The sequence below is a fragment of the Pelodiscus sinensis genome, chromosome 12 (genome assembly GCF_049634645.1).
Source record: "Pelodiscus sinensis isolate JC-2024 chromosome 12, ASM4963464v1, whole genome shotgun sequence".
Classification (NCBI taxonomy): Eukaryota; Metazoa; Chordata; order Testudines; family Trionychidae; genus Pelodiscus; species Pelodiscus sinensis.
The window spans coordinates 18,869,446-18,882,664 of record NC_134722.1 but is presented as its reverse complement, the minus strand read 5'-3'; the positions used below and the strand labels follow the sequence as shown (position 1 = coordinate 18,882,664).

The window sequence follows — 13,219 nt, the reverse complement described above, 5'->3', positions numbered from 1 at the left end:
AACTCTGCTCGAGAGACATCTCTATCATTTCAATTATGATTTGTTAGCCAAATAAATTTGAAGAATTCTTCTAGTGCCGTTTACAGTTGGTACAACATTAAACTTAAACATATATGATATATTATGTCTCTACTACAGTATAGGTAATTTGTTCATGATACTTAATTTTTACTTTAATGCTAAGTTAGTGGGTTTTTTGAGTGAAAAGCAGCTGTGAAAAGACAGAACATCCTCTTATGAAGGTACAGATTCATAGGATGGTCTTATGTGTGTCTAAAAACTCTAGCCTCTTCCTGAGAAAACATTAACATGTCATAAATCAGGAACCCTGTGCCTGTAACCTCCTGTTTTCAGGCACAGATTAGGATGCTAGAAGCACAAGTCTTTTTTCAGGTGCAAAATTGTAGGTGCAAATGTTATAGGCCCAGATACAAAAAATGATGCTGTGACTTAGTCCAGCTAGAGATAAAGATAAAGTTTTTTACAGCATTACTGAACTGAGCTGGATGTTGCTTTACAGGATAGTATTCCCAGTGAGGAAACTGTCCAAAGAGATTGAGAGAAATTCTGTTCTTATAAAAAGTGTTATGGGAGCTATAAAGTCCATGCACAAATTCTTGAACACATGAAGGTTGAGTTAACCTCATGAAGATTTCAGTCTTTTGGTTCCTGTAAATGTGTATCCCACCCCTACACCAAATCCTGCTTGCTCTACTCATGTTCTACCGAAGTGAAAGTGAGCAGTATTTGTCCCTTTGGCTCCCCCTGACATCAATTTTTAAATGACTGTCTTCAGTGGGCCTGGGATGCTATGTCGAATTTAAGTTGTGATTACTATGGATGAAGTGGCCACTAGGACACCTGTACTTCTTTCTTTTTCCTCTTCTTTAGAAAGAACTCCCTCTTCCCCGTCCACACATGCCTTTTTCCGAAAAAGCTTTTTCAGAAAAAGGCTTATTCCTCATAGAAAGAAGTTTACCAGTGTTGGAAAAACTCCTCTCTTCTTTCGATTTTCTTCTGAAAGAACGCGATTGCAGTGTGGACGTAATTGAATGTTTTTCAGAAAATGGCCATTTTCTGAAAAAAAACCCCTCTGTAGTGTAGACATACCCTTAGTCTATAAAAATTTATCTTCGCTGCAAAGTTATCCCATGATTTAGTTCAGGTGTTGTCCCGAATTCCCTGTTGGTTCTCACACAGAAAAACCTCTAACCAGTTGTTTTATGCTCAAGCTTGCAGGAACATTCTTGCCTCAGCCCTGGTGGGTAACCACTTCATCTTTCAATGAGCATATAGGCTTGTCAAGCTAGAAGGTGTGCTGTTAGTCCTCGAATCCGAATTCACAACTCCACCTGAGCCAAATTTTCTTTTTTAACTCCTCCCTTCATCAGTGTAACATTTTAACCCCATGTTTGCCTGTGAATTTCTGCTGCATTTGATGGCTTTAAAACAGACATGTCATCCAAGAATATTTTTTTGTGTATTGGCAGTTGGCCTAAAGCTGACACCAACCTCTTGGTGAAACTGAGGTGAGATGTCAAGAAGACGCATAAGAGCACTTCTGCAAAGGTACCAAGGTAAGAGAGTTCTAGAACACACTGAACGAATTCACAGGGAGGCCCAGTTTAAAGCGGCTCAAAGAACCAGAGGCCAACTACTAGACATCCAGCCCAGCATATAGGACATCACCATTGCCACAGTGGGGAGACACTAACCATGCTAAGCTACCTGTGCAATGAAGACATAGCCTAAGACTACATTTTACAAGTATGGGGTTGGTGGAATTCAGATACTGTATTTACTGGCAGGTTTTTATCTTGATAATAGGATGCAAAAATATAATTTAAAATCACATATTGGTGTCCAAAAGGCACTTCCTAAGAAGAAGCTTGCAATTTCACAGCCCTGTTTCCCTTTATATGAGCATTTATGCTTGTATACTACAGTTCTAGACATTAATGAACCAGATGTTCCTTTGAAAAAGTGGCAGCCGGTGTAGTCAGGTGTGTAAAAGCCGACAGCATAAAAATATTGCAAAGTTCTTTTATCACTTTGAAAACTAATCAGTAAATTTTAAAACTGTATTTTTGAATTGTATTGATGTTTAATGGGAAAAAAACCTTAGCATTTAACTGTACGCTTGTTGTATCTTTGAATTTATGATCTCTTCTCAGTCTATTATCCATTAACAATAAGCAATTCCTCTTCAAGCTTCCCTGCCTTTTGAAACAATTCCCATTAGCACAATTACAGCTAAAATCATGACTGAAAATTACATCACACTTACTTTGCAATGATTTATTATTTTTAAAAACCTAGAAAACCTCTTGTATTGGCTACTACTATGCTTTATATAGCAGCTTGTCATGGTGTTGTCATTTGTATTTATTTGTATTTACATACATAAAGGGTATCTGTGTCTATACCTATAAAGTGTACTTATATTGATATGTGACAATATGTAATGACAGCTGAGTAATATGAAGAATTTAGTCTGTTTTTATCTACCACATATCCGTAAACTAATTGATTTTTTCCCCTAGAATGTGTATTTAAATTAAGACTGTCTCTTAGAAATGTTTACTCACAATGATGTTGAGCATTTGAAATTTAAGCTACTGCCTACATGTGAGTAGTCAAATAACTCACATGTTTTCTTGAGCAAACAGTCACTTCCAGCCCAACTACTCATAAGCTAAAATTAAAAAAAAAAGTTTGTGGCGTCCTGAACATTAAGAATTTGTTTCTAAAGTTTCCATCACTTGCTGCTACTCCACCAAGGGTAGCAATTGTGGAAGCACCATTACAGACGAGGCCCTGGCTGGCACTGACATTTTAAGCACCATGATAGGTAGCCCTGCTTAGAGCAAGATTAGATGACATGGTGCTTAAAATGCTAGCAACCATCTGGAGTCCTGTCTGTGTGAGTGTTTTCAATGTTCCTATTACTGAGCTGAGCCAGTGGTAGCAATACAGCGCTATTTTTTGCTTTAGTTCTGGAAGGTCTTAAATGTGCCATATAAGCTTAATAGCGTGTACTGTTAGTATACATGCAAGTGACGCATGCATATAATTTGTTGTATTTGCTCCTGTTTTCTTGAGTTAGAACTTGATGGTTGCACTGTCACCCAAAGAGTAACTTTCCTAAGATTACAAATAAGGTGTCTGATCTAAATCATACAGATTATGGTTGTACGAGGTATCTCTAGAGACAGGGAACCAACTGAATACATTTGTGTAGCTTTGCAGAATTGTGAAGTGTTTGCATGTAACAAAGGTATACTCAGTTAATAGCCTTCTACCATTTCTAGTACAGAACCTATTCCTTTTGTGGACAAGTAGGTGAATCAGCATAGTGCTTTGACAACTTTGTTGGTGGAAATTCTATGGAGTTTGCACTAGAAGTTGAGGGTTCATAAGAGTCATTCTTGCACTTTCTCTGGGACAGGATCAGAAGCTTACAGGTGAGAATTTCCCAGTGGAGTTACACAGGAACACAAGAACATCCACATTGGGTCAGACCAATAGTTCATCTATTGCAGTATCCCATCTTCTAACAGTGACCAATGCTAGATGGTTCAGAGGAAGTTAACAGAATAGGTAATTATTAAGTGATCCATCCCATGTTGTCCATTCCCAGATTCTGGTAAACAGAGGCTAGGCATACTTTGGAGCATGGTTTTGCATTTCTGCCCCTCTTATCTAATTGCCATGGATGGAATTATCCTCCAGGAATTTACACAGTTCTTTTTTTAACCCATTATTGTCTTTGCTTTTGCAAGGTCTTTTGGCAAAGAGTTCCACAGGTAGATTGTGCATTAAGTAAAATAATACTCCGTTTTACTTGTTTTAAAACTGCTAAGTAATACTTTCATGTTGTGATATTAGAGGTGATAATTGGGGAACCCATTAAAGATAGCTTCCCCTATTATCACCTCCAATATCATTAGCTCACAGACATTTACCTTTCTCCCCACCCCCCGCATCCTCCTTCTGTTCTGAAATTTGATTTGTCCTTTTCATATATGTTCATTTTTTAAATTGTATCCTTTGGTATATATGGTTGTGACTATTTTCTTCCACTATTTGATCTGAGGAAGTGGGTCTGGCCCATGAAAGCTCATCATCTAATAAACCATCTTGTTAGTCTTTAAAGTGCTATATAGTCCTGTATTTATTAAAGAGGAAACTTGTCAAAGGCTTTCTGAAAATCTAAGTATACTATATCAACTGGTTCCTCCTTTTCCACATGATTGTTGACCCCTTCAAAGAATTTAGTAGATTGGCATGATTTCCTTTTATAAAAACCATGCTGGCTGTTCCACAACAGTTTGTGCTCATCTATATATTTGAAAATTCTGTTCTTTACTGCAGTTTCAATCAGGTACTGATATTAGGCTTACTAGCCTATAATTGTCAGGATAGCCTCTGAAATCTTTTTTAAAAATTGGCATCATGATAGCTATTTGCCAGTCATCTGGTACAGCAGCTGATTTAAATTATGGGTTACATATGACAGTTAGCAGTTTTGTTATTTCAAATTTGAGGTTCTTTATAACTCGTCAGCAAAAATATCATCTGGTTCAAGTAACTTACTACTGTTAATGTGTTGGTTTGCAGCAAACCACCTTTAATGACACCTCAATCTGGGACAATTCCTCAAATTTGTCACCTAAAAATAATGGACCAGGTTTAGGAATTTTCCTCCTATCCTTAGCCATGAAGAATGGTGCAAAGATTCATTTAGTTTCTCCACAATGGTTTATCCTCCTTGAGTGCTCTGTTAGCATCTCAATCATCCAGTAGCCCCATTGGCTGGTTAGCAGGCTTCTTGCTTCTGATGTACTTAAAGAATTTTATGCATCCAACTCCCAATGACTTTCAATGCAAAATGTCTCACTTGGGCTCCTTTGAGTTTCCACCTTAAAGGTTTTTTTCAATAAATAGAGCAAAGCAGGGCACTATCTGCACTCCCTTGGGGCTGATTTTCCTCTAAAGAGCAGGTATAAATTATCTTTCTATGTGCCAGTAAGAGTGGCTTTAAACTCACCATGTCTAACAGGCTTCTAAATTAAAGAGTGATTTTATATAGCTGTGAGATTTGACTTCAAAAGTCTTTTAATTAATTTAGAAACAGAGTAGCCACCCTTACACAGCTAAGGATCCTCAGTAAATGGTTTGCACAACATTGTGCTACTAGGTCATATAATGGTCAGCCATAGTTTGATTCTGGTCACGAATGGTAATCACATAAAGCAAGACATAAACAAAACAAAAGAAGGAAAATGGCTTCAGTTCCTTGGTTTAGTAAATTGGAAGTGTTTTACATGCAAATTTTAAAGATAGGCATTTCCATTGGGAGCAAACATAAACAAAGACTGGTATGTTTTCTAAAAGAAATTCAAATGACTCCATAACAAAATGAGAGGTTATTTCTTAGTGACTTATTTACAATACCCCAATAATAAGCGTATATCATATTTGACAGGCAAAATGAATAATCCATAGCTTTTACGTGTAACAGAAACAAGCTTGAGTTTTGTATGTTTATAAAGTTTCAGTGATTTTTTTTTCCAATATAACAAAATTTACTGTCAGTAAAAATGTACTGCATAAGGGGTGAAGAGATAAGAGGATATTTAAAGACACTATACAACCTCTTACTATTCTTCTTGTTTTATCTGACTTATTTAGATTTCATTGATTTACTTCAATAATGCAATATATTGAGTGCTAATAGTCCAAGGGGGCTAACAAATATAGGTCTTTTGTCTTGGTATAACGTCTATGATTTCAATAGATTGCACCATGTCACAGGAGATATCTCTTCTATTGTACCTCCTGGCCAAGTTTAATGCTGTAGGTGCTCTCCCCTTTTTCTCAGCCTCTTCAGTTCTCCTTATAGAGCTCCACATCGCAAACAAAAGTCCCCTGCTGAGTCTACTTTATGTAAATTCAGATATTCAAAAATAAAGTCTCTCTCTTCTCTGTCCTCCAGCATTTCACTGTTGCTTGAGTACCTCACTCTCCTTGGCTCTAGATTCCTCCGTTTTCCTTCCCAAAGCTGGGATCATTTTGGTCTTTGCCTTTACTCCTTGCAGCATTCACTTGCTGCCTCTTTCTGCAACCAGCTGTGCCTCCCCAGGATTCTGCAGTGGTTCAGGAAGTGTTTCTATCATCTCTGGGAGTTTTTCTTTTTAAGGCCAGGAGTTCACTGGTGGAGAAAAATCAATACAAGATACGAAATTCCAGCTATGACAATTGTGTAGTTGTAGTCGATCTACCTTGCATCAATAGTCTGGGGCAGCCCCAAAGCAGGACATTGACAGAAGAAACACTTTCATTGATTTTCCATAATCCTCATGACTGCGAGGAGTCATGGTCAATGGGGGTGCTCTTAGCATTTGATTTAGTGTGTCTTTACTAGTCCTGATAAATTGAACGCTGGAAGACTGACCATCACAGCATCGATCTAAGGCAGTGAAGACAAGCCCGTAGAGGAGTTTTGTTTTCTAGGAGCATACTTTAAAGGCTCTTGGTTCTGATGCTCTGATACTCTGTCCTAGCAGTTTCTCTGCTCAGGAGTCACTTTTGCTGAGTCCTAATGATTTTTTTTCAGGCACACTGGCTAATTAGCCACTAATCAGCCATGAATAGATTTCATTACTTCCAGGTAGGTTGACTTGACTCAGGGTACATATACTCTTGAAATGAAAGTACTTCAGTGTGGACACTCACAACAATGATAAGAAGAGTTCTCCTGTCTCAGTAGCTAATGCCACCTCCTTGAGCTCAGTGTAACTCTCCATATAGCTACATCTCTCAGGCATGCAGGTTTTTCAGTGCTGAGAGATGTAGCTATGCTGAGGTAAATCCCCAGTGTGCATCATCCTTCATTGTCTCTTACAGGATCCTGTGACAGGTAGGCTGGTCCCTGATTCCCCTGAAGGGGCCAGCACTCTGATACACACTTCCTCATATAAGGGACTTTTTTTGCTCTCAATCTTCATTGGCTAAAGGAAGAGTATTTTAAGCTCAATAGGAAATATTAGACTAACAATTTCCATGTTAAAAAGTATGAAGGTGGGGCTGGGACTAAGATTTTGGACAAAGGAGATTCTCTGTGGTCTGGCAGGCCCATGGATGTTGCTGGACCAAAGAACGCTGGAGGCCAAGAGTGGGAGCCAGCTGGGAGAACACAGAGCTGAAAAGCCCTGGCTGGGTCAGTAGTGGCTGAGATAGGTAGTGGCTTGGGAACCCTGGTCCCGGCTGGAGAACCCTGGAGTCAGTGGATCCAGGCAGAGAATGGGGAGCCCCAATCCCTCAACCCCAGCCAGGGAAGCCTTGGTGTTAGTTGGCCCAGGCAGCAGCTGCGGAGCCCTGGGAACCCAGCAGGAGCAGGATGGGCCCAGGAAGTGGGGCTGGTGGCAGCCAGGTGGCCCCGGCCATGGAACCCTGGGAAATACTCAGCAGCAGCGGGTTGGGGTGGCCAGGTGCCCCGGCTGGGGAATCCCATGTCATATATCAGGGGACAGGTGGTGTAGGGAATTTCCAGCAGCTGCAAGGCCAAGCAGCAGCAGAGGAGCACTGGCCAGAGAGACTAGGGGAAATCCGCAGTGGTAGCGTGGCTGGCAGCAGCCGAGTGAGACTGGCAGCAGCAAGTAGGACTGCAAGATGGGAGCCTCAGCCTTGGGTGCCCAGGGGAGAGGAACCAGGGAGTAGGGCAGCCAGTAGGGGAGCATTGACCTCCTCTGGTCTGGCAAACTCCCTGGATTGGAACAATCCACCCTATAGTTACATTTGCTAAATATAAATGTTATAGAAGATTTACTTGGCATAGCTCGGGTCCTTAACTCAAATACATTTTGTTTTACTTCATTTAAATAATTATTCTGATGTGGGACTGGGTATGAAGGATTCAGTATGCAGGCTGCCCTGGGGAGAGAGGATAACTCCAGCCCTCTCACCACAGTAGCTTGGGGCCAGGTGAGAAGTGCCTCTCCATGGCCACTGCAGCTGCAGTGAGCACAACTGGTGGGAGGGATACAAGTCCCCTGGTTGAGGGATAGAAAAACAGACACACAGACAAACGCAAAAAGACAAATTCTCTGAAATATATATATATTAGATAGCTGTCTCTTTCTCCCTTCTGACAAGACAATGATGGTAATCTAAGATAGGTTCAAATTAAAGGGGCTAACTCTGTAAAATGCAGTCTAATGGATTTGGAAGCTTTTTCAAATGACACAAATCATTCTCACACGTTACCTTAGACCTACCATATAGATTGATATTCATTCATTCAATCCAGATTTGATGGTTCCAAACCTGTAGCAGCAATTTTCTCTGCAAATGTATGTTGATATAACCGCATGGAATTTGAACTTGCGGAAAGCCTATTAAAACTATTGGGATGTAAGCTAGATGAAGACAAGACATGCTAGAGATGTTTGAAAGAAATCTAGTAGTCCTACAGAAAGAAGAGAGATTTCTCACATTGGTCTTTTTGCTGTCCCACTTCATTCTCCTCTTGCTAGTCACATGCTTAAGGGTCTTAGCTGAAACAGTGCTTGAGTAGCTAGCAGAGTATAATGAGCTGTGCTTCTGTATGTAGAATAAAAGGAAGGCAGAAGTCCCATGATTTCATTGTATGATGATTTCTTTGATAGAAATGTATTCATTTTTGCAGAAGGATTGGATAATATAGCTAAGAATTTTTCATCTGTTTTCTGTAAATGCAATGTTAAAAGTATTACAATAATTTGGAGCATGAGCCTTGTCATGCTTGATTTACACCCTCAAAAGTGAAGTATCATTATTCTGTGGAATTTTTTTCTCATTTTGCTGCAGCCCTGGGACTTATTAACAGCTGCAGGGGAAAAAATACATTTGGTTAAAATTAATTTTAAGTATTCTACTTCTTTAATTTGTAGTTTTGGACAGGATTTGTTTTTGTTGGATGGCATGATTATTTACCCATTAGAAATGGCAGGTATTGATTATGATTTAGTAAGACAAATGCCATATAATTGAAATTGCCAGTGCTTCGATATGCTATAATCTACCATATGCTGGGAAGTTTATGTCTCTAATAGAATCTGTTGTCTCTATTTATGAAAGACTAATAGAGGCTGCTTTATTCTGCACCTTTTGGGCACTTCTTGTTACATTAACATTAAAAATCACAATATAACTCTGGGGGGCAAAGTGGATGACTATATAACAATAGCAGTGAGTGCTTATTTAAAGAATGCAAGGATTTGCTGGTGCTTGACTTTTCAGCTCATCTACCTTTGTCCTTGGAGTCTGAACTTCATGTTCCATTTCTAATGCATCTTTAGCCCATCCAAAAAGTAACAGTTGTGGACTGGACAAGTGAGTGTTGAATAACTACTTGTAATAATATATTTCTTTGTTATTAATAAGAAGCACTAATGATTGGAGTAGTGAAGGGTGGAATATAGAGTGTTTCCCATATGAGTGGCTTCTGCTGGCAAATCCATAGAAATTAATTGTAACATCCTATCAAGAGAAGCTCTGTTTCTTCTTCTAGAGATGTTCTTGTGGGTGCTTGGCTCCAGATGTTGGTGTAAGGCTGCACCTTTGATTGGAAATTCTGCACAGGCTGCACATGTGCAGTGCTTGGCTCGCACACTGACAGTACAGGCAGTGCCCGGGTTACGTACAAGATAGGGACTGTAGGTTTGTTCTTAAGTTGAATTTGTATGTAAGTCGGAACTGGTACATATTGTAGGGGAAACTCTAGCCAAACATTTTTTTTAGTTTTGGATAGCATAGGGAAAGGTTAACTCCCCTCTAATGTCTGTTCCCCTGTTCAGAAGATTTCACATCTATTTCTGTCCCTGTGACAAACTCAGGACTAAAGGAGTAACTCATCAAATACCAAACAGCTCTGCACCATGCTTTGAGCTAATAGCTTTATTTCCACACACCACCCAGGGTTCTAGGAGGAGGGTCCTTTTTTTGCTAACACAATGAGGCCAGCACTTTGTTTGTTTTGGTGGAGTCTTTGTTTGCCCAGGGAGCCCAGCATGTATAGGGGGAGGAGGGGCGGAGAGGCTGCTTTTGTCTGCTGTTCGGCAGCCTGTTGCTCAGGGGAGGGGGCAGCCTGTTGCTGGCAGGGGGGGAGGGGGAGGAGTGCAGGATGAGAGGCCGCGGGGGGGGGGCAGCGGGCGTGGGGAGGCACTTTTCCTCTGCCCGGCAGCTCTGCGGGATCCCTGTCCCTGTGGCCAGCTGCTGCAGGCAGAGGCCAGTTGGAGCCGGCCGAAGAGGAGGAGGAGGTGGATTCTAGGACCCAGGTGAGCGAGCCCCGGGGACGCTGCTGCGCTCCGGGAGCCCGGCATGTATAGAGGGGAGGAGGGGCAGAGAGGCTGCTTTTGTCTGTTCCGCAGCCTGTTGCTCAGGGGAGGGGGCAGCCTGTTGCTGGCAGGAGGGTGGGGGGGCAGCGGGCGTGGGGAGGCACTTTTCCTCTGCCCGGCAGCTCTGCGGGACCCCAGTCGGAGCCGGCCCGAGGAGGAGGAGGATCCTAGGACCCAGGTGAGCGAGCCCCGGGAATGCTGCTGCGCATGTGCGGGAGTTGCCTACCCCGTTCGTATCTAGGGATCCGACGTAAGTCGGATCCACGTAAGTCGGGGACTGCCTGTACCCCAATAGAGCATGTGTGCAGCCCGTCTCCTCCTGTCCTTCTCTGTCATCCCCATCCTGAGACTGAGTGACTCTGCTGAATTCTAAGTTTTTCGCTCTCAAATAGTTATTTTAGTTGTTAGCTTAGTTAGCATAGACTCTTAACTATATCCATCAAGTCAAAGATTTTTTCACTTAGTGGATTCTCCCACACAAGCTATGTTTTAGAGTTCAGTCCCCCCATGTGATAATTACCATGGGTCCTTCCCTCACCAGCATGGGCACTGGAGGGATGGTGAGGACCCATCCCTCACCAGCATGGGCACACATGATACACCATGCCACATAGGGCTTATGCCCCCCCAGAAGCTTCACTACACATAAACCTCTTGGAGTTTTGAGTGATCTGATATACCTGCCTCCAATTTCTTTCTCACACCAGGGACCAAAGCATCAAGATCCTCACCGAAAACATCACATGTATGTTTCATATAAACTGATAGCAGGGAGCGTGATCCCAGTCACCAGAGATCATGAAACTGAAATTAATGCATTCGACACAAGATTTTAGCATCCTGTGTATCCAGAGCACTAAACACCACTAAGTCAGCAGATTTGTTATGTTTGAGCATGAATGGGAAATAAATGATATGATCTTAGACAATGTGTTCAATGTATGGAGATACCTGCAAATAAATCAATCTGCAAACCACAACCAACAAGAAATTCCTAAAGTTTTGTTCCATGGCATATCTAGGAAAGTACTCTCTGGAAGATGCATTCCTGATCAGATGAAGTGACAGCCTATTGATGCCCTTTTATACCCCTGCTTCACAGAGTAGTACAAAAAGTTTGAATGATCATACTGATAGACCCTATATGACCCAGACAACCATGGTACCTATTTGTCACCAGAATTTCCGTCTGCCTCCCAATTGCACTCCTACCCACTCCAAACCTGTTATCACAACCCAAAGCTCAAACTCATAACCCCAACTTACTGATGGTAGATTGCTCTGAACAAGTACTATGCAGAATGTAGTCAACATATACCACTTACTTCATAAATGGACCAGGGTCTCTGACTTGTGTTCTGTTAGACAAACTAATCCTGCTTCCCCCTGCTTCTGCTAATGCTTGACTATCTCCTACACCTTAAACAATGCTGTTCCATGAAGTCCATCTGTCAGCAATCACTGGAGCTGGTGACACTTCTCTTTTTGTGCATCCCATTACAAAAAGATTCTCAGAAATTAGATGCCTATTCAGTCTTGGGACTTGGCCCTCACTTGTGTAGGGAAAATTGGGGCGCTCATGAATGACCCACCATATGCTATATTTTTAAGGACAAAGTCACCTTTCAAATTCATCCCACATTTCTCCCCAAAGTCCACTAGCCTTTCCTCACTAGTTAACCTATACACTTGCCCATCGGTGGTAGGTAATATAGGCAAGGGAAGGTATTGCCTTCCCAAAAATGCCTGTGCTCCATGGCCACTGGGGAAGTCCTGACTCCCTGGCTGCTCAGGAAGGCTGGGGCCTTGGCATGGTAGTCCCAAACCTCCAGGTGTCCAGGAAGGCCTGGGCTTTGATTGGGCCGGGATTGACTCCACGGGGGGCAAGAGGGGAAGAAGGTGGAGCTTTGGGTGGAAGAGGCGGGGCTGGGACTTGCCTTCCTCAGCTGGGCCTTTTCCTGCCACCCATGCACTTACCTTTCTTCTTCCTGAAAAAACATGCCAATAATTTTGAATCAACGATGCATATGCTTGATGTACGCAGGGCACTATCCTGTTTTGTGCTTCCCTTAAACTTTTCATCTCCACTGCAGAATGATCTAGAGGCAAATCTATCTGTTCTCAAAGATTATCACATTGGATAGCAGACTGCATCTGACTATGCTAGCAAATAAAGAACATTAATCCCTCCCCTCCCACTTCAATTAGGGCACATGCCTTCAGATCTGTAGCAATGTCTGTGTCATTCTTACTCAACATTCCACTTGCAGGTATTTGGAAAGCTACCACCTGTGCTTCAGAACATATCTTTGTGAAGCATTATGCTCTCACTCAAGAGCCTTTGACTGATACTAGAATGGGCAGATTGGCACTGTCTACAGCTTCACTACCACATCCAAAGTCCCTGCCTAATTAAGAGATATTGTTTTGCAGCTATCTGGATGGGAGCTCCTGCAGAGACATCTCCCAAAGAAGAAGAGAAGGAGGTTACTCATCTGTGCAGTAACTGATGTTACTGCTCCACTACCCACCTTCCATCCCTATACTTCAGAGTTTGGAGCAGTCTCCATTGTAGAGAAAGAACTGAGGAGATGGGCTGTGCATGCATGCTATTGGCACACCATTGGTGTGTGAGATAGGCACTTAACGTGCACAGCCTATGTGTACGCTGCTGTAGAAATCTCTGTGCAAAGGTGTAGGGGCGTATCAATACCCTGAGTGGGGACACTCATCTTGAAGAACATCAGTTCCTGCATTGCTAAGTAACCTCCTCTTCTAGAGAAGGCAAAGGCATATTCTGGAAGACAAGCATTCAATCCATAGTGGAATTGAATGGGACT

At 42.0% G+C, this 13,219-nt stretch overlaps 1 long non-coding RNA gene across 2 annotated transcripts in view; it reads left to right on the top strand.

Moving 5' to 3' along the window:
- LOC112547006 (uncharacterized) overlaps window positions 1-13,219 on the top strand; it is a 195,492-nt gene that overhangs the window by 50,106 nt on the left and 132,167 nt on the right. For both annotated transcript variants that reach the window (XR_012906808.1, XR_012906807.1), the window contains exon 2: window positions 1,491-1,577. This is a non-coding gene — a long non-coding RNA (uncharacterized LOC112547006). The remainder of the gene's footprint in view (window positions 1-1,490; window positions 1,578-13,219) is intronic.